Source organism: Adiantum capillus-veneris, chromosome 17 (genome assembly GCF_014529385.1).
Source record: "Adiantum capillus-veneris isolate H3 chromosome 17, ASM1452938v2, whole genome shotgun sequence".
In the NCBI taxonomy this organism is placed as follows: domain Eukaryota; kingdom Viridiplantae; phylum Streptophyta; class Polypodiopsida; order Polypodiales; family Pteridaceae; genus Adiantum; species Adiantum capillus-veneris.
The window spans coordinates 49,144,445-49,170,426 of record NC_140947.1 but is presented as its reverse complement, the minus strand read 5'-3'; the positions used below and the strand labels follow the sequence as shown (position 1 = coordinate 49,170,426).

Genomic DNA, 25,982 nt, shown 5'->3' with positions numbered 1-25,982 from the left:
TTTAGCTTGTGGTTTGGAATACAAGTTAATCTTTTTAAGCACTTCCTCTACAAGCTGCTCTTGGCTTACCGCTACTTTCCCCTTCAGTGTTGTCTTAGTAGACTTGCTCCCGCTTTATTGTGAGGAAGAATCATCATCAAGATCCTTGAACTCACCCTCTTTGTAGATCTCACAATTGTCCACAAGGTATAGTGCTTCTTTGGTCAAATCATTCAACGTAGTGCTCCTTTTCATATGTAAGTCCTTTTGAAGATCTGCATTCCTTAGTCCTTGTATAAATATAAGCATGAGTCTGGACTGAGTTGGCAGTTCTTCCACGGGACAGAACTTAACATATCTTTTTAATCGGAGGGCGGCCTTTCGCACGGACTCTCCATCTTTCCGTTTGAATTTATGGATTTGCGAGACGGTATTATGAGCTATCCCCCTTTGTGAGAATTCCTCGATAAACTCGTCAAACACTTCCTCCATAGACTCAAAGTCTCTTCGCTCTACCGAGTCAAACCATGTAGCCGCATCATCCTCTAAGGCTAAACCGAATCCTGCAAATTGGGTAGGAGAGTCTAGCACCTCTTCAGCTCTAATTACACGCACAAAGGCTGCTACATGATCTCTTGGATCCTTGCTTCCCGTATATTTATTGTTTACCCATTTTTGCACTTGAGAAGGTCTAATTCTACGATGGTCTCCAAATCTCATCATGGGATCTCCCCTTCCTAGTCGATATACCTCCTCTGGTCTTCTGTAGTGGCCAGGTTCTTCTCCCAATGGTGCTCCTAATCCATAATTTCTAACAGCTCTCGGGAGAGATGGTTCATCTCTCCGAACTCGTTCTCGGGGTGTTCTTTCAAGCTCAATTGACCCCTGAGTCTTTGGCTTACTCTCTCCTTGATACTGTGCATAAAGCGGTGGTTCTTGTAAATTCCTTAACCCTTGTGCGGTTTGATAACCCTCTCGGGTTCGGTCTTGTTCTAAGGTAGCACTCTGTCGAAGCCATGCCTGCAGTGATGGCTGAGTAGCTGGTTGGTCCTGGTAGTTGGACGTCGGTGGTCGGGTAGAATGTGAGGTAGCATCATACTCTTTTGAAAAGGGATTAGTCGACTTGCTAGGGGAGTAGGTGGCTCTTGGTACCTTGTCGGGGCCATAGGTCGATGCTCCCGGAACTGTTGCCTTTTCAACCTCTTCTGAGAGAATACGTTTGTATTCACGCCCGTATCTGTCAACAAAAACAATATCCTTCCCCATAGCAGTTTCATATGAAAATAAGTAAAGAACCTTGTCTTTGCTTAATTCATTTGGGTAGGGTTCCTTGCATTGAAAGTAAGAGACTATTCCTTTGCTTTCATGCTTGTAAATCCCTACATTCTCATTATAGGTTGGGACTCTGGTTGTTTTCTTATCATACATAAAAAGCGCTCTAGGTAGATCAATGTTAGGAGGCGGTTCTTGGGTTTCTGAAACCATTTTCCCTTTGGCCACGTTATCCCCATATCTGTTGTAATCCTCATGGTTACTCACTATCAGATAGTGGTTTCCCTTTTCGTCTCTGAATCTGTCTCCATCATCGTAGACTCGAATTATCTCTAGTCTTTGAGCCGGTCTTTCTTCAATACAGATACACTTACGTCCCCGATAGTCAGAATAGACTAGGGCTCCCCTCGAGTTAGTTCCTTCTAAGAAGATCATAGTGAACAGGGTTTCGTTTAAAGGATGTAGGGAGGTGCTCCCCCCTGGCATTGATCCTTCACCGTTGAACCCTACTGGCTGTTGACTCCCCATCATGAAGAAGGACTTTTCCAATGAAGTGTCAGTATCACTACCCTCTTCAATGATTGGTGCCAATGGGTCTAGTCTCGTCTGAGTTACACTCTCTTCTGTTGACGTGGTTCTAATTTGACTTTTGACACTTTTAGCTCCCGACTTAACAAAGGCTCCTGACCTCAAATACATATGAATGAAAGTTTTGTTGCAAACTTAAAGCTTACCTAGACTCCTTCTTCCTGTATAGCTTTGTGATGACCTCCTTCTAGGATCTACACAAAGATGGTTAGTCTGTTCACAAGTGTTTTCCCTGAATTACCAAAAAATCTTTCAAGTATATACAGTAACCACTTAGTCAGTCTTCTCGTGGTCCAATTTCAATTCTGAAATGATGGCTGGGATCTATATAGAGAGTATGTCCTAGCAGTATAGTCACCAATTACAAAAAATGGATGATTGGCAGGGATATGTATGTTCCCTTGAACTCATCAGTAAAGAACTCGGTCAAACCAAGGTGGTGTCTCTGAACTTTGACTACCTACCATATCATAGGGTCAATGTCATCCAAGGAGGTGCCTCTGGTGTAACAATGCCCATCAAAATCAACAAACCAAGGCATGAACCCTCTATAGAATAAGAAATGTAGCACAAGCTCAATATGGTGCTCTTTGATTGATGTGTCCTCAAGTGGTGCTTGCATGGTGTCTTTGGATGGTTATCTATGACTCAACATTATATGGTACTCTTTGATTGATGTGCCCTCAAGTGGTTCTTACGTGGTGTCTTTGGATGGTTATCTATGACTCAACAGTATATTTGATGCATGTGATGTAGTAAGATCAATGTTTGGTGTGCTCGTGGTATGAGGTGTGGCCTATACAACCTCTCTATCATGTGTGCTAGTCATAGTGGTGGTCAAAACCTATGGCACAGTTGTCTCTATGCATGGTAGCTCTGGCTATGTAGTGATAAGGCTCTGGATCTTGCACTCCGTATCTTCCCTTGCCTTTGTCATGCTCTCAGGAGATGTCCATCTCCAAGATGATCTAGATGATGTGAATTCTGGAGGTGATCTAAGTCATGTTGGCTGTGTAGACAATGTGGTCATAGAGTCTATTGTAGGCTCAACTATACTACACGAAGAACAAAAATAGAGTCATCCACATAAAAATGTATATGTATCCCCATCATAAATGCTCCTATAGATGCCTCATAAGGAACTTGATGGGATAGCAACAACTGTATTGGAGGAGGGTACTCTCTAAATCTGGCTCTAGTACTCATTTATATCCTCCGCAGCATAACAAGGTCCACTGTCAAACAAGTATAAAGATACAATTTTTGGTAGCTCAAGGGTGTTTGGGAAATCCTCACGAAGGGCTAGCATGAATCTTTTTTAATATCCTCCATCATAGGTTTATATGATGTACCAAAACCATCAACAATATGATATGGCAAGGTCGCATGTGCTCTGGCTTTAAGCACCTGAAAACTAGGTGTCTGACAATCTGTGGATTGTTGGCCCGTTGCCAAGGAGCCACCATATCGATGATAGAAAATTGAGAACCACATACATAAAATGTCAATGTGTAAATGTAGCTGACCCGACTAGTGCATGGAGGCTACAAGAAATAGCTAATCTCTCAAAAAACCCAAGTCTAGTGTGCTATCAGCTAGATCATTCTCAAGTGTGCATCAAACACCAAAATCTAACCTTCTTACCGCAAGCCTATTATGATGATTTCATGTAGCTACAATACTCCAAATGCCATGAAACCTGCTACTTAGAATGTGCAGAGTATCCTCACCAACATCATGTGCTCAAAAGTCATTTTTGAAACTTGGACAAAATCACACCGAAGTTAAACAACCTATTTTGGGTAGGTTGGTTTTGGCCTTTGAAGCACTCTATAGCTTCCTTAGGACGTGCTCTATCTATTTCTATGGTTGAAAACTAGTTTGGATACGTGTATGGTGCGTAAGGAATGAAAACAACTCGTAGATGGACATGACAAAAATACAACTGCATCACAAGAAACTTACATAGAAAGAAAGAGCTTTTACCTGCAAGTGTGTTGGTATGCTTGGAATCGCAATGCAACACCACATGAGGGAGACACAAAGAGATGAAATGGTAGAGAGCTCATAACACAGAACAACATATGTTCACTTTCATTATCCAAAAACTTAGGTGAAAAGTTACAAACATTGGCTTTTATACATTAGACAAGGTTTCAGAAATGGATCCCTAGCTAATTTGGCTCATTAATAAGACTAGGAAGTGCAATTAATTACAACTTTGGAAGCCCTTGGCCCCTTTTACATTCTTTGGCAATTAATTGATAAACAACAAGCTTGGAACGTGACATGATTTTCAAACTAATGAATAAGATTTTGTTACAACAAGTGGGGATGAAGAATGATGATGGTGTCCCTTGATGTTCTTGGTAGCTGAGCAGCTCACATTCCCCCCCTCCTTGACTGTGTCTTTTGTGACATAGCTACTTAGGGTGCTAAGTAGTGGTTGGGCTTCCGTGCTTCAACCCTCTTTATGTGGTGCTCCAATCCTTGCTGATACTTGATTCGGAGCTCTTTATCTGCTGTAGACATAAACTGCATAGTAATTTGGTCTTTGTGCTCAATGGAAAAGTAACTTACAAAACGAGCTCTTAAGTTGGAAATTATCGGGCCAAATATCTTGCTTCTGTAAGTGAAGAAGCCCGTATAGAATGCCTCTTTGAATGTATGCATGTAGTATGAGGGTAAGAACATTACCCTGGTGTAGAAACCGTGGAGCACCTCCTCTGATGGTTGCTGTGACAAATCATAGAGAAAAGGCCCTGATTGCCTTCAAGGAATGATATCTAGGAGGCATCAATCTTGTCGGTTCGCTAGAAGGTATGTAGACAAGTAATAAGCATCTTTAAAATATTGACTAGCATGATGCACGCCAAGTCTGGTATCCCATGGAAAAGCTTTATTGTTGATGAGAGATTCTCCACTATATAATCTTCACTGGGTTTTCCTTGTGATGGTGGTGCGAATTGCGGGTAATTGAGCCAAGTAATCCGCTTTTGCTTGATGATGGGATGCTGCTGCCAACTGTAGACCCTTGAAATTGGGCGCTGCACCCAATCTTGCTTCATTTCCATTGGTGCATTGGTGTAGAGAATGAGGTATCTTGGGTTCCAATTTATCCAAATGTCACGCCATTCAGGATGTACCATTGGTGGGGAGGTGAGATCCTTGAGTAATATTTCTTTAATTTGCAATACTTCAAACTTGATGAGCAGATAGAAGAGTTATTGTTGGTGCCATTCTTCATTGATATTTTTTGGTGTGAGAAGGTTGACATTGATGGAATGAATAATCCTCTCCTCCCATTGCATTGCCTCCTTCTAGGATTGCTCAATTTCTTCTTCTACTTACCTTTATTAGATAAATAGAATCAATAAAGACTGAATTAAAGCATAATAACTACTCTTTGCAAGTGTTGTAACTGATAAAAAAGGCACACAGATACAAAACGTAATGTCCCTATATATAGGGAGATCAAAAAAGGGGGTAACTCCTATATCTAGGGAGTGATTGTAGAGGTGTAGAAAAGGGTCCAATAAGAGAGAGAGAGAGGCTGGAAGACTACGGCTAAACTTAGAGACATTGAGGAGAGAATTGAGAGTGCTAAAGGTAAAAAGGCCCTGGAGAGCAAAAAATCCTTTAGCCTTATTGAAAGATTTAAAATGAAGATTTAAACTAGGACTAAGGTACTCCTAGGCTAGGGCATTAGGCTTGATCTCCAACAAACCCTCCTTCAAGTTGATGACCTAGCACAACAAAAAAAACTTTGTGATACACCTACTCAAGGTTCATTCTAAGGATACAACACACTTATAATTGTGTGGTTCTCTTACATGGATACAACAAGAGAGTTCATCCAGCTTAGGAAGATACTAGGTAGACTAAAAGAAGGTGTTTTGAGACAAAAAGACTATTTCCTAGCTTGTATAGACCTTTAGAAGGCCCATTCTTCATCTATATGCACAAGGTTGGCCTCATCTGAGGCAATCTTTTCTTCATCTGCATCTTTTGAATCTGACTCTCCGATGTACATTGCTTTTATCCTTTGTTTAAGAAAACATGATTCCTCTGTGTGATTGCCTTTGCCACAGAATGTGCATACAATGCCCTTTTTGGAGTCTTTGAATCATGTGTTCCTTTGAGGTTCCCTTGAGATATTTCCTTTGTAGAATGGTCGTTGACTTCTGTTGCCCTCCTTACTTTGAGTAAGGTATGCTCCTTGTATTTCAAAGTGTTCATGTTTCTTATGGATTCTTCTTTCTTCTTCTAAGAGAGATGCCTCCACCTCAGCTAAGATAGGTGTGGGGAGATTTGTTAGGGTGGTAACAAAGCTAGAATACTCATTAAGAGTTGAAATGCTTTTGTTGAGAACAGCAATTTTGATATCTTCTTCCACATCTTTGTTGATTCTTGCTAATTGTGACTGCAAACTCTTGAATTTGCTTAAGTGTGCTGACATAGTAGTGTTGGCAGCTTTTGTCAATGAAAAAAACTCTATGAAGAGCATGATTTTAGATGTCTTGGAAGTAGTACCAAATAGTTTTTCAAGTAGAACACAAGCTTCTCGTGCAGTGGTGCAAGAACCAATGTGATGTATAAAGACATCTTGTAAGCCTTCCCCTACAATACCTAGAGCTTTTAGATTTCTTTGCTCAAATGTTGTGGAAGTTTCTCTAGTTGAAGTCCCTGTAGGTTCTCTTTCTACAATATCCCATAGTCCCTTTTTCATAAGTCTGAATTTTATTCGAGTTTGCCATGTGAAGAAGTTTGTGCCGTTGAATATATCACTGATTTCCATTTTAGGAGTGGTCTTAGTAGAGTACTACTCTACCAATGTCTAAAACTCCGTACAAAGAGAATGATTTACTTAATTGGCAAATGATTCTTGAACAGAGATTAGTTTGGGTTGTTGTGGTTCAACATACCAAGTTTTGCAGTATGGGCATAATTTTTTTCTAGCTGTCCTGTAAATTCTAGGACCACGTATGCATGTAGCTTTGGAAGTTACTTCTTCTACGTCACGGTTTACTGGTGTTTTAGTTTCATTTGTGAGTGTGCTAATCAAAGATGAGTTTTTACTCATTGCCAGAGAAGGTCTTACCTCTTGATTTTATTCAGAGGCAGTGTCTATTCTATTTTACAAGGGGATTTTCTCCTTTTTGGAGTTCAATAATTCCTTAAATGTGAGCCTTTACAACCTTAGGTTAATGGTCGATAGAACCTAAGTCTTATGAGAAAAAGGCTTTGTATTGGATGAAGGAGAGCCGGCTAGCATCTTCCTTGAGAAGGTCGAGAGAAGCTTTCGGGCTCTAGATCAAAACCATGTCAGGGAACTCTGCCTCGGAAGGACTGTAAGACAAGCAACAAAAACCTTATGGGACACGCCTTTTGGAGGGCTTACAAATTTTATATATATATGAAGCTTGATAAAAGTTTGCGCAGCGAAGCTGTCGGGAGTGAGTACCGCCATTCCTTGCAGGTGATGGCTACAAGCTAGTGTCTGGCGAGTGGAGTATCTGAGGTTGATCGCCATGCAGTGGATTAACAATCCATGCGGTGAAAGTCATCAAAATGACTGCATAAAGCGAGTCGCCATGATGATTATTTGCAGCCGTTGGCGGGCTTAGGCAAGGTTGTTTATGTTATGTGCATGTGGCTTGTGTGTGGGAGGCCGCAGTGAGCTTGATTGAAGATCCCTACAACGATTCATGGCAAGAGAAGCTCGAATGCTAAGATGCAGCCAACACTTCAGTCCACTGTCGTGCAATCCTTCTGGGAGTTTTGAAGCTTCATTTTGGAGAACCAAAACTAGTTTAATGCTTGCAAGGGTGCCAATTGTCCATCCCCTACTCTTGCTTTGGCCAATTGTATTGCTCTATCCAATTGCCATTGACGACACTATCGAGCAAATGGATACCAAAGCTGGCCACCTCACATGAAACTTGCATCGAGCTTCACTGAGGCTACGGGTTATTAAAAAACACCTTGAGGTTCTAAAAATTTAAGGATTTGCAGAGCAATTTTCAGCTCTTCTGTGCGAGGCTTGAAAGTTCATGATGAAAGCTCACAGACATGAATTAATCTACTCATAGACATGAATTAATCTGGCTCTGATACCATATTAGATAAATAGAATCAATAAAGACTGAATTAAAGCATAAGAACTACTCTTTGCAAGTGTTGGAATTGATAAAAAAGGTGCACAGATAAAAAACGTAATGTCCCTATATAGGGAGTTCAAAAAAGGGGGTAATTCCTATATTAGGGAGTGATTGTAGAGATATAGAAAAGGGTCCAATAAGAGAGAGAGAGAGGCTGGAAGACTATGGCTAAACTTAGAGGTGATTTAAGGAGAGAATTGAGAGTGCTAAAGGTAAAAAGGCCCTGGAGAGGAAAAAAACCTTTAGCCTTATTAAAAGATTTAAAATGAAGATTTAAACTAGGACTAAGGTACTCCTAGGCTAGGGCATTAGGCTTGATCTCCAACAGCCTTTTGAGCAAGTTTTCTTCATCTACAATCAAGCTTATTGTAGGTGCAGAGAGTCTAGCATCTTCTTGTGTGACCATAAGTCCAAGGAGATTTAGTTATGTTGTGAGTGTTTCTTCAAAATTCATGAATTTTAGAACATTTGTATCTCCCATGGCTTTTTATTGTTGGTCCTTCTCAGAGGTGGATGCTTGAGACTTGATTGGCTCTTGAGCTTTCCTAAGTTCCTCCTTGAGGTGTGCTATTTCCTTTTGACAGCCTTCTTCTTCATGCATAAATCCAAGTGAGAGTTCTTGATGTTGCATTTGCTTAAGCTTGACTACCATTTCAAGCTCTTTTGTCCATTGCTCAAGGGATGTGTAAGCCTCATCCGTGTTTTGCACTGTAACCACGGTGGGGTTGGTCCAAAACTGATTAAATAGCTGAGTTTTATCTTGACATCGTGACTCTAATTGGGCTAATCGAGAATTTGCTTTATCAAGCTAGACTTGCACTATTTGAGCAAATGAACTATATTCAGTAAGGAAGTGGTTACCTCTTTGATATGCTATTCTTGTTGATGTGTTGTTGATCTCAGAGCTTCTAATTCTGCTTTATACTTTGTTGTCACTTCTGTTAGTTTCTTGTTTGTTGTCTCCATTGCCTCAATACATACTTTGTTGAAAGATTATGCTACTTCAAGCTCTATTGTTTTGAGCTTTAGCTATTGCTGGAAGTGATGGAGTTGGTGGTGTCAAGCATAGACTTTGTCTTTCATCCTATCCAACCCTTCATGGACATGTCTAGCATATTTGTCTATACCCTCCAAGTCTTCAAGTTGCCCCAAAGTGCTGGCTTCATGTTGACGTGATGGTGCAATTGTTTCTTCTATTGGTAGCTCCTTTCTAAGCATCTCTAGAAACTTTGTTTGAGTTTCAAGGAATTCATCATGTTGAGTGATGGGATCTTCTTGTTGAGGCTATTCTCTAGGCATGGTAGTGTGCACTTCCTCATGCTTCTCTTTAGGCATTTTATCCAACTTTTTTTTTTGCTGCTTTAGGAACTATTTTCAACTTTCCTTTAGGCACTTCTTATTGTGCCACTTCAGTAGTATGTGCCTTGGCTTGATCCCTTTGAGCCTCTTCCTGCTTGTAGAGTGAATCCAACCTAGCCAAAGGGTCCTTGTCTTGCTAGTACATGGGATTTTTTGAGCATATTTTGATCCTCTTTGGTTAGGGTTGCCACTTTTTTGAAAATTTTCTTTTCAGCCCTCATTGGAGGTCAAACACAACTACTTCCCTTTCTATCCTTGCTGCTCTTTGTATTGGGTCTTTGAATTTTACTTTAGAGCGTGGCATTTTCTTGGTATCTTCCTCTTCCATCTTGGTTTTACCTTTTTTCCTTGCTCTTTTTTTGAGAGGGTCTTCATCTTCTCCTTCTCACTCTTTATTTCTTTGATGTGCCGCAGATGCAGTGGATGTTTCCTTCTCAATTTTTTCTTCATAAACTTTGACTAATCCTCGTCGAAGTCTTGTAGAAATGGGTGGTGCTCTAGGTGGTACTTCTTCTTCTTCTTCTTCTTCTTCTTCTTCTACATCGATTTTTCTTGCTAGCCATAGATTTTTCTCAGGGGACTAAGGTAGGTGATTCGCTTGGCCGATAGCATGATATGCTATCCAGGTGAGTACTTTTGGAGACCCCAAAAACGATACCTTTTCCAGCTTCTTTATGTGCGTGAGGGTAGTGTGAATATACTAGGCATGATTCACATATGTAGACTCCTCTTTCTTTCATGCTTGTGTAAAGGTTGATGCTATTGTGTGATTAGGGCAAGTGTAGTGGGGTGGCCTCTTTGCAATGAAGTGAAAGTGTTGATGGTAAAGCCATAGTGACCGCTCTATTTTCTATTGCTTGAGATCAGAAAATGATACTGATTTATGGGTGAATATGGCCATAGTAGCTAACTGGTGGTCTCTCATTCGCTTTCCCCCCTTGATCATTTTCAAGGAATCAACTATTTATTCGTTAGTGATATTCACCTCCACTTGATTGTTGTTCAGATTTGGAATAGTGTCTTGACTATGAGGGTCATGCTAGGGACCACCGAATGTACCATATCCAAATGGATACACCGTGATTCTCGACATCCCTCCAACTTGAGACCGACACCAAGACATGACTCCTCCTGATCTTTGATGCCAAGTCAAGGGGGTGATAGCATTCACTTATTTCATACAAATCCCTTATCCCCAAAGAAAGTTTCTTATCGATCCCAATCCCCAATCAAAGTCATCTTGAACTCAAACTTCTAGGGTCAACTGGTGGGAGTTCTCTAATTCACCCTTGGTTCAAGGTCATTGATGCCTTTTTTTCGGTTATGACCGAGCACAACCATCAATTTGTTCCCCTAAGGTGAGTGTATTTATAATCTACACAAATCCCTCATTCCCAAGTTCTTCTCTCGCTCCGTAGATCGGAATCCCTTTGATCCGCTATTGACTTAACTTCTAGGACAACATAAAATAAGGTTCAACTTTCTAGTCAAAAAATTAGCTCTCCCACCGAACCGTTTGATAAATGCACCCTTACAAGGTCATACTATGATAGTAGAAGACAATATTCCAAACATGTCAAATGAAGAATACATTTCAAGTATTTGAAAGCAGCATGCAATCTGTTGCATACCCTTGCAAGTGTGCATTATCAGGTCGTTCCCACGTTTATCCTTTTTAGAATGTTTAATTATTTTCTTTTAGTATTATTAAAGATCTCTAGTTATCTATCAAGAAATCACATATAATTATTTAGGCATATCCCTATCCTTGTACATAGAACTTGAGTATCCTATCTCCTCCACTACCTGTGGAGGCGGCGCGACATCTTTACACAACTTCTAACTCTTATTTTTCTTTTTATTGTTTGGGAAAGGCTTACAATAAATCTACCTTAAATTCCTTTTAAATAAATATTTTGAGAAGCAAAGCAAAGGTCCGACTAATGAGGACAATTGCTGGATATCCCATTTAGGTTTCTAGCCTTTCTAAGGTTCATTTTTTTCCAAACAATTAGAAGTCTTCTTTAATAAATCACATCTTCCTCCCTTATCCAATCCCACTTTCGATCCATTTTCCTTTCTCCATACCCGTCGGCTCTAGGCCTACCTGAACTATGCCGAATTTCAGACGTATTCGCGGGTCTCCCTACCCGATCGAGACTCACTCCAATTCAATCCCATTTCTAGGGAAATGAATGAACCCGAGCTCAAAACATTGACCAACAATTATCACTCCTAGCTGAAAAGGACCATCCCCCGTTGCATCCCACAAGTAAACACCTACGCCGGTGTCGGGGGATATGTGTTCGCTACGTGAGCCGGGCAGGCGCTGGGCCTCTGGCTGTGGGAGGTGAGAAAGAGAAAGAACAAGAACAATTGATGCAATTGACTCTGGTAATCGTCGTAATCATCAATTAATTGATTAATATGTTTGAGTACAACTTAATCTTTAGCCAAGGCGGGCTGTTAATAGCGCAGTCACTTGGATCATCTGTTGACTAGGAGTTTAAGCTCCCACTTTATAGAATTAATCGGGCCGTTAACGACATCGAGTTTAACAAAATGATTAATCAAACATTAGCTGATGACGGTGATGGAAACTCTCTCATGTCGCTTTATCTGCCTCTTCTACTTTCAAGATTCTTCAAACCTCATGTAAGTTTGCTGTGTCGATCATCATGCTTCAATAATAACCAACAGTGCTGCAACTTCCTGTTCTATATGCTTTGCACTCGCTTCGACCAGGCCTTGGCTTGCTCAAGCCTCGACAAACTCTTATCGACCTTGATTTGCTTTAATCACTTCACGCTTTGCTTGCTCGATTTAACCTCGACAAGCTTCTCTTTGCTTGCTTGCCTCGACAAGCTTACCCTCTTGCTCAAGCTTTGCTTGCTTGCCTCGACAAGACTCTTCTCGAACCTAGCTTGAACTAACCAAGCTATGCTTTTACTTGTAATCCTCTTCTCGCCTTTGCTTGCTTCTTGTTCATGCTCGAGAGGGAGAGAGAAAAAAAAACTTTGCCTTCTCCAAGCTTTCGAGCTTCTTCTCCTTTTTTGTTCCAAGGTTTGCTTCGAGGATGAGAGCGAGAGAGAGAGAGAGAAGCTTTTTCCCTCTCCTCTTGCCCTCGTTTTTCTCCCCCTTCTTCGTGCCCTTCTCCTTGCTTTGCAGGAGTTCTCCCTTCCTTCTCCTCCTCACCTTCTTCGAGCTTCGCTTACCGAGGACGAGAGTGAGAGAGATCGAGCTTGCTCGCTCCGAGCTTCCTCTTCGCCTCTCGATGGTTTTCCTCCCTTTTGTTTTCATGCCATGCCTTGGTTGCTCTCCCCTTTTTCTCTCGTTTGCTTGCAATCTTCCTCCTTGCCTTGGCTTGCCCCTTGAGAAAACGAGAGAGAGAGAGAGAAAAAGCCTTCCTTGCCGTTAGCCGAGGACATGAGAGAGGAGAGAGAGCTTTGCTTTTACCCTCCCCTCCAAGCTCCCTTCTTCGATTCTTCTTCTTCTGTCTTCAACTCGTTCCTACTCATCCTTAATTCACGCAATATTACCCTTTGGCATGCAACCATTACCTATTTATAACCCCCTTCCTCCCTTAGCAACGACGGCGCCGTCGTTGCTAGGGAGGCCAAGAAAAACACCCTATGACGTGGCAGCTCGCGGGGAAGAGGTGCACCGATTTTGACAGAATTGGACCCGAATCTGAGCGCTTTGACAAATGAGAAGGTTTCGTCTCTTGGACGTCGCCGTCTGAGCCTCTCAGCGACCTGCGCGAGCTCCTTACCCTCTTCCCTCGTCGGCATTCGCTGCCTGCTGTGCCATGCCTCTTGCTTCTTTGTTCACACTTCCTTAACACATAGGGTGGACCCTTTTAATTTACCAAGTGGGCGGCCTCAGCTCTTGGGCGGCCATTGGGGCTCATAATGGGCAACCGACTATTGATGGGCCTTTCTGCACCTTTGGGCGGCCATTGGCCATGCCCTTTAATAGGGCGGCCTTCGCTTAAGTGGGTGGCCGGCTTCCCTCGTAAGGGCACCACATTTGGCATACATGTCTACCAACTTTTTGCAAGGCACAACATCTTTACGCAATAGCGCTTGATCAACAATATCATCCGTGAAGTTAACTGCTCATATTAGGCATACATGTTCACCCGAGCAAAGCAATACCAATCACGACTCCTTTCTCCAGCAGTCCTTGACCCTCTTTGTGAATTTTATTGCCGTCTCTAGCATCTCGTATAATCCTTGGCACTCGATGAAAATAGACCAGCTCCTTACCGCACTTGTGATGGGCATTCCAAGCAATCATTGGATTCCAAAATACGTCATTTCGAGCGTGATACTCCTAAAACACTTGCTGCTCCTGCATATCAAAACCCCAATAAAGCTCAAAAATTCCCAGATGGCACTTTGGCCGAGCGGACAAGACTGGCACGAAACCGGCCCCTGGAGAATCTTTAACGACCCATAACTTGGCAACCATAACTCCGATCCCTGATCTGAAAAGACCAGTGTGATCCACAAAGTAAGCACTTCAGGCCTGTGCATTCACTTCATTTCTATCCCCTCAGCTATAGTTGCCCAATCCGGTACAGATCTGCAATCGACTTAAACTTCAAACTGCCATAACTTCTTCACCATAGCTCCAATTGACGCGCCGTAAAGACAGGCCGGTAGAGCACTTCAAGCACTACAGTTCTAGATCATAAACTCTCATTTGTGCTCACTTCAAGTATAATCATTTTTGGCATCATTAAGGCATCTGCTGGCCCTTTTAAGCCTCATCTGGCATACATTAATCATTAAGCTTGTCCTGTTAACAAGCCCTGATCACTGCTCACTAAAGGTGTAGTCTTTAAAGAAGCTTATCTTGCATTTCTCTGCTCTTTTTCTCTTCATGGAGGCAGAGCTGCACGACACCGGTCTTTTCCAAACATGTAAGACAAATTTCACACTTAAGTCTTTTAAGGTATTCTAGGGCTATCCACGTCAAATCTTCCCGGTAAATTTTTTGTCCTAGTTTAATCTTAGATTAAGTTCCTTGAATTATAATTCCTTAGTTCCTATTTCATAATCTTTACTCAAACAAGACCTTAAGAAAACGGCGAGTCTCTTGGGAGTTAAGGTTTTGTCTCAATGTAAGTTTCAAATTAACCCTGTCTTGAGCGGATCCCATTTGTTTTTCTTGAATTATTTGCAATCCATGGGACATCTCCATAGAAGCGATGGGAAGTTTTATGTTCAAGCAACATGGTCATCACTTTCATGAAGCTATCCCCTTACCCCCCCTCCCCCCAATATACCGCAATTGCAAAACAAATTTGAAGGAATACAAACTTGAAAGAACAATGTATATGCTCTTTATGATGATCTTTGCTTTAGTGTGGGTCATGAATTATAACATAGAACTTTAGAATGCACCAACTTACAATCGTACACTTATTTTGAGTGATTATGCAAGAGTCGATGCTTGATTGTGTAAGAGTAGAATCATTCAATGAATGATAGTATAAAAGTGAAATACAAAGTTTCTAAGAGTAGATATGCTCGTGTAGTGAGAAATGTTCGTGCAAGGGAGCATGAATGCTTAATAAAATCTTCTTAAGATGGGATTTAGGCTTACCTCTTCTATCGTAGTGAGGATTACTCGCATAGCTATGAGAGGCTTAGAGATTCAGACTTTCCAATTATCAAGAGGGAAGGGAGGGAATGACCTTATGGAGAATCCTCTTTCTCAGGGAAATTCCTTTGATTATGCTAATTTACCCCTTCGAAAATCAACTTTCTCTTGAGAAAATTAAATATTAACGTAATTTGCATTACTAAACAAAACCTTGTATATATACTTTCTTCTAAATGCTATTTTCTCATTTGAATGTATAATCAAGACAAAATTTGTGATCCTTTGGTTTATGGTATTTAACTCCATTAAGTAATTCAAGAAAAGAGTAATTTGGAAATCAATAATAGATTGTTACGGGGATTTAGGGTAACTTTAGATATTATTCACCAATCATCATGCATACTACTTAGATAGGTATGATCTCCTATCACCTATGATTAAAGAGAGTTCTTTCTACTCTCTCTATGCCATATTAGTTTGGTAACCTAAGAAAACTAAAATAACAAAACATTTGAAATAACATTGGGTTAGTTGTTAGCAACATGGTAAGTTATGATTAGTAATGAACCATAATTAGAAAAAAACAACAAAATTAAGAAGTTATCTCTTCTTCCCAAGGAAGCATAAATTTAAGTAAGCATGAAAGTAAACCTCTTTAAAAAATGAGCAACAACAAGTTAACCTTACCTTAGTGTCTATATTGCAGGGTCTTATTCTTGCTTTGGAAGAATAACGACAAAGTGTGTTGACATAGCCGGCTCGTTCTTGCTTCACTTCGTTTGAAGATCATCGATTTGGCTATTGGCAGAATGAGAAGTTAAGAAAGATTCAAGCTATGGAAAGCTTGAAGGTTAGGAGAGAGAACAAGGAGAGTGTAATGATAAATTTTGATTATGGTTATGGACATGACTTCTCTTGGAGAGAGAGGTGTGTGTGAAAGAGGATTAGCTTTGGCTTTCACAAGCTCACTCTTAAGCTTGCACTTTCAAAAATGAGAAGAGGAGTGTTTAACGAGTAGAGAAGGCATTCTGTTAATCTTAATTTTATAAGGCCCTTGATTTATCTTGATAAGTTACTTTTGCATATCTGGATATCCTTTATTCCTTTTCAAAGATTCTTCAGCAAGCTACTTATACAGTAAGCTACTTTTTCAACAAGTGGTTTATTTAACAAGCTACTTTTTCAACAAGTGGCTTATGCAACAAGCTACTTTTTCATCTTATCCCTAATTTTTCTTTGTTTTCTTATGCAAAATTTTCTCGAGATGAAACTAATTTTCCATGCATTGATTATATCCACATTCCCATGGTGTAAATTGAAAGTGTCTCGTAAGTAACTAGGGTGCTCGACTATATCTCAGATCTATGAGAGAATATATATATATATATATATAACACTTGATCATCAAAAATTACAATAGGGCATGAGATGTAGTTTCGACTGCCATAAAAAAACCCAAAAATAGCCCAAAAAACTTAAAAATGAGCTTTCAAGCCCGCAAGTTTTTTTCAAAAGAATTATGGCTAAAAAAGCTTAAAATTTCTATGTTATCCAACATTTAACAATGAAAGATCTTGAAAACAATGAAAAATTGACGAATTTATAATCACATGTTTAACTCAAAAAATTATGTCTCCATAATCACATCAATTTTTGACCAATTAATAAAACATAAACTTTGTGCTTTTACTATTGTGGTAAAAAATGCAAACAGATAACAAGCTTATAATTTACAATCCCCAAAGTTTGCATTTAATTTTAAAAAAAGGTAACTAGCAAGATTAGCTCTACTTTTGAAACAAAGCTTCATAAACAAAACTAAAAACTAAAATTAACTTTTAATGCAAGACATATTTAAACTTGTACAAAAACTAAAGTCTTTCTAAAAGTTAAAAGAAACCATTACAATAAACATTGGCAATCTATTTTCCAATTCTTCACAACAAAAAAATTCAAAACTTGGTCTTAATACTAAATAAAGCCCAAATATTTATGGATTGATTGGAAACTCTTCTTCTTCCTCTTTATCCTCCTCATCCTCTTCATGATTAGTTGGAGGAGAATCATCTTCACCACCACCATCACCCATGACTGCTCCCATCTCTTATATCCAACACATTTGGCTCCTCGTAAGGTTCTAGATCAACAAACTGCATTCCTTCGTCTGGTCCAAAGGGAGGTTGTGGTTCGCTTGATGCATCCACAACCCTTGGATGTGTTGCCATGTTTTTCATACCAACTTCTTGAAATTCATTTGGCAACTCCTTGAGCGTAGTAACACGTTGTTGGATGAATCTTACTCGTAAAGGATCCATCTCAATGGCAACAATATTTCGTCCTTTCTTCAAAGCACTCATTGTAAATATACAAAACTTGACATACCTTTATCAAAACAAATATCATCAATATATAAATTTTAAAATTGAGTAGTACTTGTTCCTGCAAAAAGATCTAAGATCCATTCTCCTTTCATTGAGAGAAGATCAATAAAATCCATCATCAACAGTCGTGGCTTTTGATACAGACTCATGATCTCACTAGAATCGCTAGAAAGATCTCAAAGTTTTCTGCACACCCCTCGTCTATCAAAAATATTTGTGCGATTTGATTTCTTAGCAAAATTGAAGCTACCTCTACAACTAAGACCGGAGGGAGAAAAAAATCCTACGGTAGCAAACTCTGCAGCAAAGGATAACCTATCCAATTGATAGCGTTTTATGTTAGGTTTTGTCCTGTCAAAAATACAAAACTACATCATCATGATGCAAAAGAAAAAGAATATTAAAAAAATTATGAACCATCTGACTTACCAAATGCATAATTGATGGGTCATGGAGTTATCTACAAAAGCCTTTTCAGCAGCAGAAATTTGATCATGAGCATGAAAGAACACTAGCACCTAAGATTCAGTGATTGTGACTTTTTTGAAAGCTTCTATGACCTTTTTGTAAGCATTAAGACCATATTTAACATCATCATTTATAGAATGAGACGCTTTGAAGCCATAAGGAGCATCTGTAATTCCAAGAGTGTAGTGGCTTTTGGGAACAAATATCTCCATGTTCTCAACTTTGCCTTCAAACATAGAGTATTGGACATGCAATGTAGTAACATCATCCGAAATAAATGTACAAATGTCAGGAGTGTTAACAATGTTTCAAGCATCCTCAAGTCTTCTTCTCTCAGCTCTAAATTATCCTAAATGTTGTTCAAATTCTTGAGGAATGCTTTTAATTGAAGCTCTTGAAGTATGATTCTTTAAAGTATAAAAAATAATATAAAACAAAATAAAACACTATCATGTATTTTGGAATACTTTCAACATATTACATCATTGTTTAAAAAGATGAGAACATGATGTTTGTATTCTAGAATACAAAGATATGAACACAAAATGATTGTTTCACACTTAAACCAGAATGAGTTAGTTGTATTGCAAAATGGAAAATACTTAGACGATCAAACACTTACAACATTTTTAAAAAGAAAAATAAATTGCTCCAATGCAGAGTGGTGACTTGTAGTTGGATGATGAGTTTTCACCTCGGTCCAATCTTTGCAATTAAGCTTTTCAATCATGATGCGTTGCATGTAAAGAAATGTCTTTTGTCTAGAGAAAAGAAAAAAGAATTTAGACAAATAACAAAAAAACAATGTAACAAAGAATTTTATTGAAACTTACTTTTCAAACTCTTTAGACATCTCATCAAGAGACAAGGCACCTCCCTTGACTCGGCAAGAATTGAAAGAATGATATGTTTTTATCGAATTCCTTCAGCGAATTCCAAGGAGTAATCTTCATCTCTTCGAGAATGGGTTTTAAGGCTTCTTCACTACCACCTTTTTGTCTTTGTGCTGAAGTAAGAAGCTTCACTCTTTGGCCCTTAATTTTTCCTTCTTCCCACAGCTTGAGAATATCTTCTTGATTCTCCCAAGGGTCACCATCATGAAAAGCCAATTGAAAAAAGTTATCATATCATCGGATGTTATGCTTAGCACCCCCCTCACCCTTCTTCAACTTGTTTGTTTCAAGTCCTACTTGTTCATAGAGTCTGAATTTGAAAGCTTCATCTACCTTTTTACCTTGACATAAATGATTGATCCACTCATTGTGAAAATAACGTATCTTCTAAAGAAATGACATGGAAAGTCGCATTTCTGAATCCACATTATGATCCCATGCCAACGTTTTAGCATCCTCATCAGAAAGACCTACATAAACCCATGCTAAAACTGTCCTGTAGCTCTCAACAAATGGATATTTTGCACAAAGCTCTTTCTTGGCAACAAGAGAGTGTGTTCCACCAAGAACAAAGTACCTGTAACTCTCAATTTAACAAAGGATGATTTATCTGAACAAGTCTTTGGATCAAGAAGAACAAGCAATGGAAGAACATTGGTGGTTGGTTTTTCTTTCATCTGTAACTTAAGATTACTTACATGAGCGGGAATTATGGAACGAACTTCCAAAGGTCTTGTCTGAGTAATTGGGTCAATTGATGGGTGATCAATTCTATCAACAAGCAAGATAAGACGTCTCTCATCAATCATGTTAAACCTTTTGGTCCTCTCACGGGCAATGTTGAAATCAGAGTCACCAGGAGTAGAACTAGGAGCACCTTCTTCATGTTCAACTATTTCATGAATCTCTTCAACATCTCTACCACCATTTGAGTCATTGTCATCACTGTCTCCACTGTCATCCGAATCTTTAAAACTTGAATCACCTTTGGAACCACCTTTCATGTTGTAGATATTGTCTTGAAACTCAACAAAAGCTTGACAAAATGTCTAACAAAAAATTAGTCACAAGAATAAGAAGAGTGACAAGAAATGCAAAGATAAATGTGTTTTAAAAATGTGTACTCAACTTCAAATGTCATTTTGAAAAATCTTTGCAACTAGAAGGTAAAGATCAAGTGTAACACTTGTATTCCAGAATACAAGTACAAAGAACTTGTCCTATAAAATTCATAAGCTAATTGATTTATTTCTAAAAGAGATGTGATTCACACTAGTGTTTTAGAATGGAAGTGATTGATACTTACATTCTAATGTGCATTACATTTGTATTCTAGAATACAAGTCCAAAGAACTTGTATTCCAGAATACAAGTACAAAGTACTTGTCTTCCAAAATACAATTCTAGAGCACTTGTTTTCTCTAAAACAAGTAGCATGCAACTCTATTTAAACTACTACTTGTTTTTCCAGAACACAAACTTCAAACATAATTGAAAAAAGTTTAGTTTCACTTACTCATTTCCTAGTAAGCATGGCATCTTTGAATTCGTCTTGTCGAGAAGTTGGATATACTTCTTCTATCTTGAAATCCTTGCATGCAAGTTTGAAAGCATATTTCTTCTCTTAGTCATTCACAGATTGTTTTTATTTCCCTTCTACAAGGAAATATGTAATGTCTTGCGAGGTATTTTCTTTGACATCAACAAGACAATCTGCCACTTTGAAAACACTTTCCTCATTGATGGGACCTTTATCGTCAATGACACAAAGAAATGGAGTAAGAGCTTCAACAATTGTTCAATTCTACCCAAAAACACCTACTCGAATTGACCAAGCATGATCTTCATGCTTCTTGTGTTGTGCATGCTCCCAAAGGAATTGAACATCATGAGCTGATGGTTTTTTTGTTTGTTTTTGAGAGGTGGTAAGCATACCTCTAGGGGGGACAATGGCTCTCTCTAAAGGTATCATTGGTAAAGTCTCATCAATACCTTGATCTTATTCTAGAAACTAATGAGCAGCTAACAATTGTCATTGAGGAGCACCACTTCCAAAAGTGGGAGGATGTGGAAGAAGCTGTCTTCCAGAATCTTCTCCAGCGATTGACACATACTCTAGGTGCTTGAAAGTGAGGGTTGATGGGAGCAGGTTTACTACCGTGAGGAAGTGAGTGAACCTGTATGACCTGAACCAATTGGAGCAGATAAAGATTGATTAGCAATAGTAGATTGTTGTCCTCTTCTTTGTTTCTTGGAAACACAAGAATCACCAAAAGGAGAAGCCATTACAAAGAAGAAGCTGCAAACGTTGACAAAAGAACCATAAATTCTTGTACTCAAGCATACAAAATATTAACTTAAAAACAACAAGAAGCATATTAAATTTACAAAAAATTAAACAAAGAAGATTAAAAAATCTCTCATATTTCAATGCTTTCTTAAGAAGAAAATTAAGAATTTATGTGTATTTAAATTAAAAAACCAAAGCATGTCTTTATTCCTTTATTTATGGCACAATAGATTATTTATATGTTAACAAAATGATACCAAAAGCAAGTGCATCATGCTAATCCCATCTCCACACTATCTCTTTCCGGAGTGGCTAGAGCAACACTCAACACTTGAATTTCCTAGCCAACCACATAATCTCACAATTTCTTGCAACAAGTGCTTGCTTAACCAAGGAAGACCAAAGAGAGTAGTTAATACTATCCAACATATCCTCATTTGGAAGTAAATCTAGAATAAAGGAAGCAATGTTTCTTCGTTGATGTGTCCTTATGCATATAACAAAAAATTTGCACCATGTGTACAAAGATCTACACAACCAATGGTAATTTTCTCTGCACAAGATTGCCAAAACATAGCTCTCTTTGTACCCACAACCCATCATACATGTGTACTTTTAACCTCCACACTAATACATGTTTTCTGTAAGATACATACAAGAAGATTTTTTGTATAGCTGAAAACTATCTTCTGCTGTGATACTCATAACAAAATTCTGAGGGCATAAACAACTCTAAAAGGGGGATAAAACCTCAGGACATAGGATACCTGAAGGAAAATCTCTTAGAATGCTGAATATGCAAATCCAAGCTTCAGACCCGAAAACGGCTTGTAAATTCCAAACGCGCGTGAAAATGCAAAAACAATTTGCATACATCCATGCAAAGTACACACATGAAGACAAAGCAAACTCACACAAAGAACAAGGAGATGGAGAACACGAAGATGGAGATGAAGATCAAACAAGACATACCTAGATACGACCTTTGGAGAGAGCAAACCCTTCTCATTGTGTTTTGGATTAGAAGAGCATAACAAAGTTGTATTTTAGAACACACCTGTGCTACAAAGTTGTATTCTGGAATACACCTGTGCTACAAATTTGTATTCCATAATACACCTACGTTGCAAACTTGTATTCTAGAATACAAGATTGTTGCAATCTTGTGTTCTAGAATAGAAAAGTGCTAAAACTTGTATTCTACAATACAAGATTGAAGTACTCTTAATTTCTAGAATGAAAAAAAATTAAATCCTAGAGTAATTATACACAATAAATGAACAAAAATCTTAACACTCGCGTATTCTAGAATATAAGTGTATTGTAAAGTTATATTTTGGAAAAGAAATTCAATGCAAGATTTTATTCAAGAATACGAGAAGCTTGCACACATGTATTCTAGAATACAAGGAGCTTGCACACAAAGTTGTATTCTAGAATACAAGGAGCTTGCACACATGTATTCTGGAATACATTTGTGCTGCAAAATTGTTTTCCAAATAAAAAATTGACACACAGGTTGTTAGTTTATTTTTTAAAATCAAATGAGTTGTATTTAAGAAAATAAAAATTATATTTTTTAGAATACACTAATTAACATGTCGTGAAAATTGCTTCAAATTTTCTTTCATTGGTTTTTTTATCAAACAACACTTTTGAAAAACAAATTTTGTATTCTAGTATACAAGTTAATGATACGTCAGTATAAAAAACTCAAGATTAATGCTTTATTGTACTAGATTTAACAACTTGGTTGAAAATTTTAATTTAAAATGGTTTAAAACATTCTAAATAAATAAAAGACTCTAAAATTTACAAAATTTATACTTTAAATTTTGAGACAATATTGAACCATTTTACGGGTTTAAAAAAGTCTTAAATACAAATTCAACAATTTTTTGCAGAAAACAAGAATATATTTGCTTAAAAATGACCAAATTGAAAAAGTTTGTTTTTGGTATAAACAAATTGTGCAACAATAAAAAGCTAATATATCAAAACATGAAATTAAAAATCATACATGAAAATAAACGATGGAGCAAAAAGTGTTGTTTTTCAAAAACATGCTCTAGAGATCAAATGCACAAAACTCTAAGGAAAAGTGACTCAAAATGAGACTTTGATATCCTTTTTAAGGCATAAATATTTTTTTTGATTTTTTTTTTCAATTTCAATTTACAAAAAACTACATTTAAATAGGGTAAGAAATGCCTACGACTGCTCAGACTCATTTTAACAAGAGCCAAAGCTAAAGATTTCCTTTGTGGAATCATTTTTTAATCATTTTTAATTTGTTGCCTCAAACATGTCATTTTCAAGCACTTTTGAATCTTTTCACTTACCTTCTTCCTTAATTACACCACCAACAGAGAATAATAGTTCTAGCGGTGAAGAGGCAATTAACCAAAGGTTTCAAGAAATGTCGGACATGGAGTTGGATAGCACTTTTGGTTCTCAAGGAAATGCTGAAAGTGTTGATGATTCAAACGCTACTCTAAGCAGGACAAAAAGCTTACTCAAAGGAGTAGCTATGAAAAAATTGTCGAGAGTGTTGTTGTGCAAAGAATTGTTTAAGAAGTTTAGGCTTCAACAAAATCAAGCAAGAAAGAGAGATATTCTTTGGGATGAAGCGATCTAACCAAAATAGTTTCTTACGTGCATCAATTGGGATAACAAATGAACACACAAGATATACAATTTTGGATGAAATTGTATGTAGAAGACATTTTGTAAAAGTGTTTTGCTTGAGCAATCAGCATATGAATATTTTTTTGGCACATTCAAGATCTGGAGAGGAGGTTATGTAGTGCTCATACACAACACGTGATACTCTAGAGTTGCCCTATTTAAAGGATTGGTTGGATGTATTTGTGGGTTACAATGGCAAAAATCTTTTGAACTGTAAGTTTACACACTTACGAGATAACTTTACAAAGATAGAGGTTTACAATCTCTATGCTGAAACTCTCAAGGAATGGAACATGCCAATTCTTTCTCTTTGCTCATTTCTAAGAGTTTGGAGAAAACACTTCTCCCATGTAAAGATTCCAAAAGAAACAAGAATGGGCGTGTGTCAAATTTGTGCTGAATTAAAAGCAAAGTGAGACACAACCAAAACATCACAACAAAAAGGTAAGCTTGATCTGGATTTTGAAGTTCAAATATAATTTTTTGGATTATTCTATTCAATAACTAATATTGTTCTTTTGTTTTGAAGCTCCTATTCAACTTGCACTCAAAATTTACCGAGAACAACAAAGCCCAAAGCAACAAAAGCTAGCAAAGCATAGAAAAAGTGTATAGAGCACAAAGATCAATACTTGGGATTGATCATTGATGGGATGGATCAAAAGAAGACTTTACAACCTCATTTTTTACGTGCTCCAAAAAATCTCAAAGAAGAAAATTTTGTTCAGCTACATGTGGTTGGAGCACTTATCTTCAATGGTGTCATGACATCCAAAGTTTTCATCAACTTACCTAATCTACATAATGATCCAAACCTCAAAATCACTATGATCCAAAAGATTTTGAATGAGTGGGAAGGAGAATTACTAGGAACATTGTACGTGCAGCTTGACAACACAGCTCGAGAAAACAAGAATCAAGTGTTGATAGCTTACTTAAGCATGCCAGTGGAAAAAGAGGTTTTTAAGAAGATCAAACTTGGTTTTTTATTAGTGAGGCATACTCACGATCAAATTGACCAAATGTTCAGTAGATGTTTAGTGAAGCTCGCAAAGAAAAGTGCATTTGACCTTCCTGAAATTTGTGAAGTCCTTACAGAATCTTACGAACCTCAACCGGAAGTACACGTTCTTAAAGGAACATATTATTTCTGTGAATTTGCCATTGGTGAAGATTTAGGTGCATCATTCTTTGTACAACTAAATGATCATAGTTTTCAACATCAATTCAAGATTAGGAAGAAAGATGGTGAAACTCAACTTTGGTGCAAGAAGTATTCTAACACAGAATCATGGCATCCTGCTGATGGTTTAAAATTCATATCATTTGTTCCAGAAGAATAGATTGTGTCATCCAGATACATGCTTTTAGGATAAACAAATGAATCAGAAAAAGCTCTAAAGGAGAATCGAAGAATCAATTATATGCAGTGCTTAGCTGAAATCAAAGACACAATACAAGCATCACATCTATACTTTTCAGCATGCTCGATGGAGTGGTGGTTTAGCTTTTTTGAGGAGCAAAAGCGGTTAATTGAGGGCCTCGAAAGTGACACAGCTCAAGTCATAAACTTGGATCCATTTTTTTGGCATGTGCATCAATCACACATTATTCCTAATGATAATGTTATAGAAAGTGGAAATCAAGGGACAATTAACAGAGGAGTTGGAGCAATTGGTGCACGGAGAGACTCAAGAAGCTTTTGTTGGTGCAAGAAAAACAACACAGAGATGACAACAAGAGAAAGAGATGTGGGAGGGGAATGTCAATGATTGTTGTGTTAGCATCAAATGATGAGAGTGGATGTCCATTTTGGATAGCCAAAGTCATCAAGATCTATGAAGAAAATCAATGTATTCATTCGATTGATGTTCACTGAAACAAAGCGGTTGGAGATGATGCAATTACCAGTAAGTACTATCCTGAAGTGATCAAGGTGAATAAGAAGGAGAAAAACAAAAGTAGCGAACAACGTATCACTAATCTAAACTTGGAGGATGTGAAAATTCTTGTTTATGGTTTCAGCTTGAAGAAGTCTGGTCATCTTCGTCAACAAACCATAAAAATTTTGATGGAAAAAGTTCAAGGATTGTAATTGAAAGCCTTGAGTCTTCCATTGTAAGCTTTCAAGGATGTAATTATTTTTCTAGTGGAATGTTGTGTAATTTTTTCAGAATTATTTGCACCTTTTTTGTCTCAAAAAACTTTCTTTATTGACTTTAGTACGAGAAATTGAAGTTTTTTTGGTAGTGTTCAATGTCATTTTTTAAAGTAGCTCAAAAAATTGTTT

At 38.0% G+C, this 25,982-nt stretch overlaps 1 pseudogene; it reads left to right on the top strand.

Annotated features, from left to right (window-relative positions):
• Positions 1-7,085: 7,085 nt before the first annotated feature.
• On the top strand, positions 7,086-7,215 carry LOC147437214 (U6atac minor spliceosomal RNA; annotated as a pseudogene).
• The last annotated feature ends 18,767 nt before the right edge of the window (positions 7,216-25,982 follow it).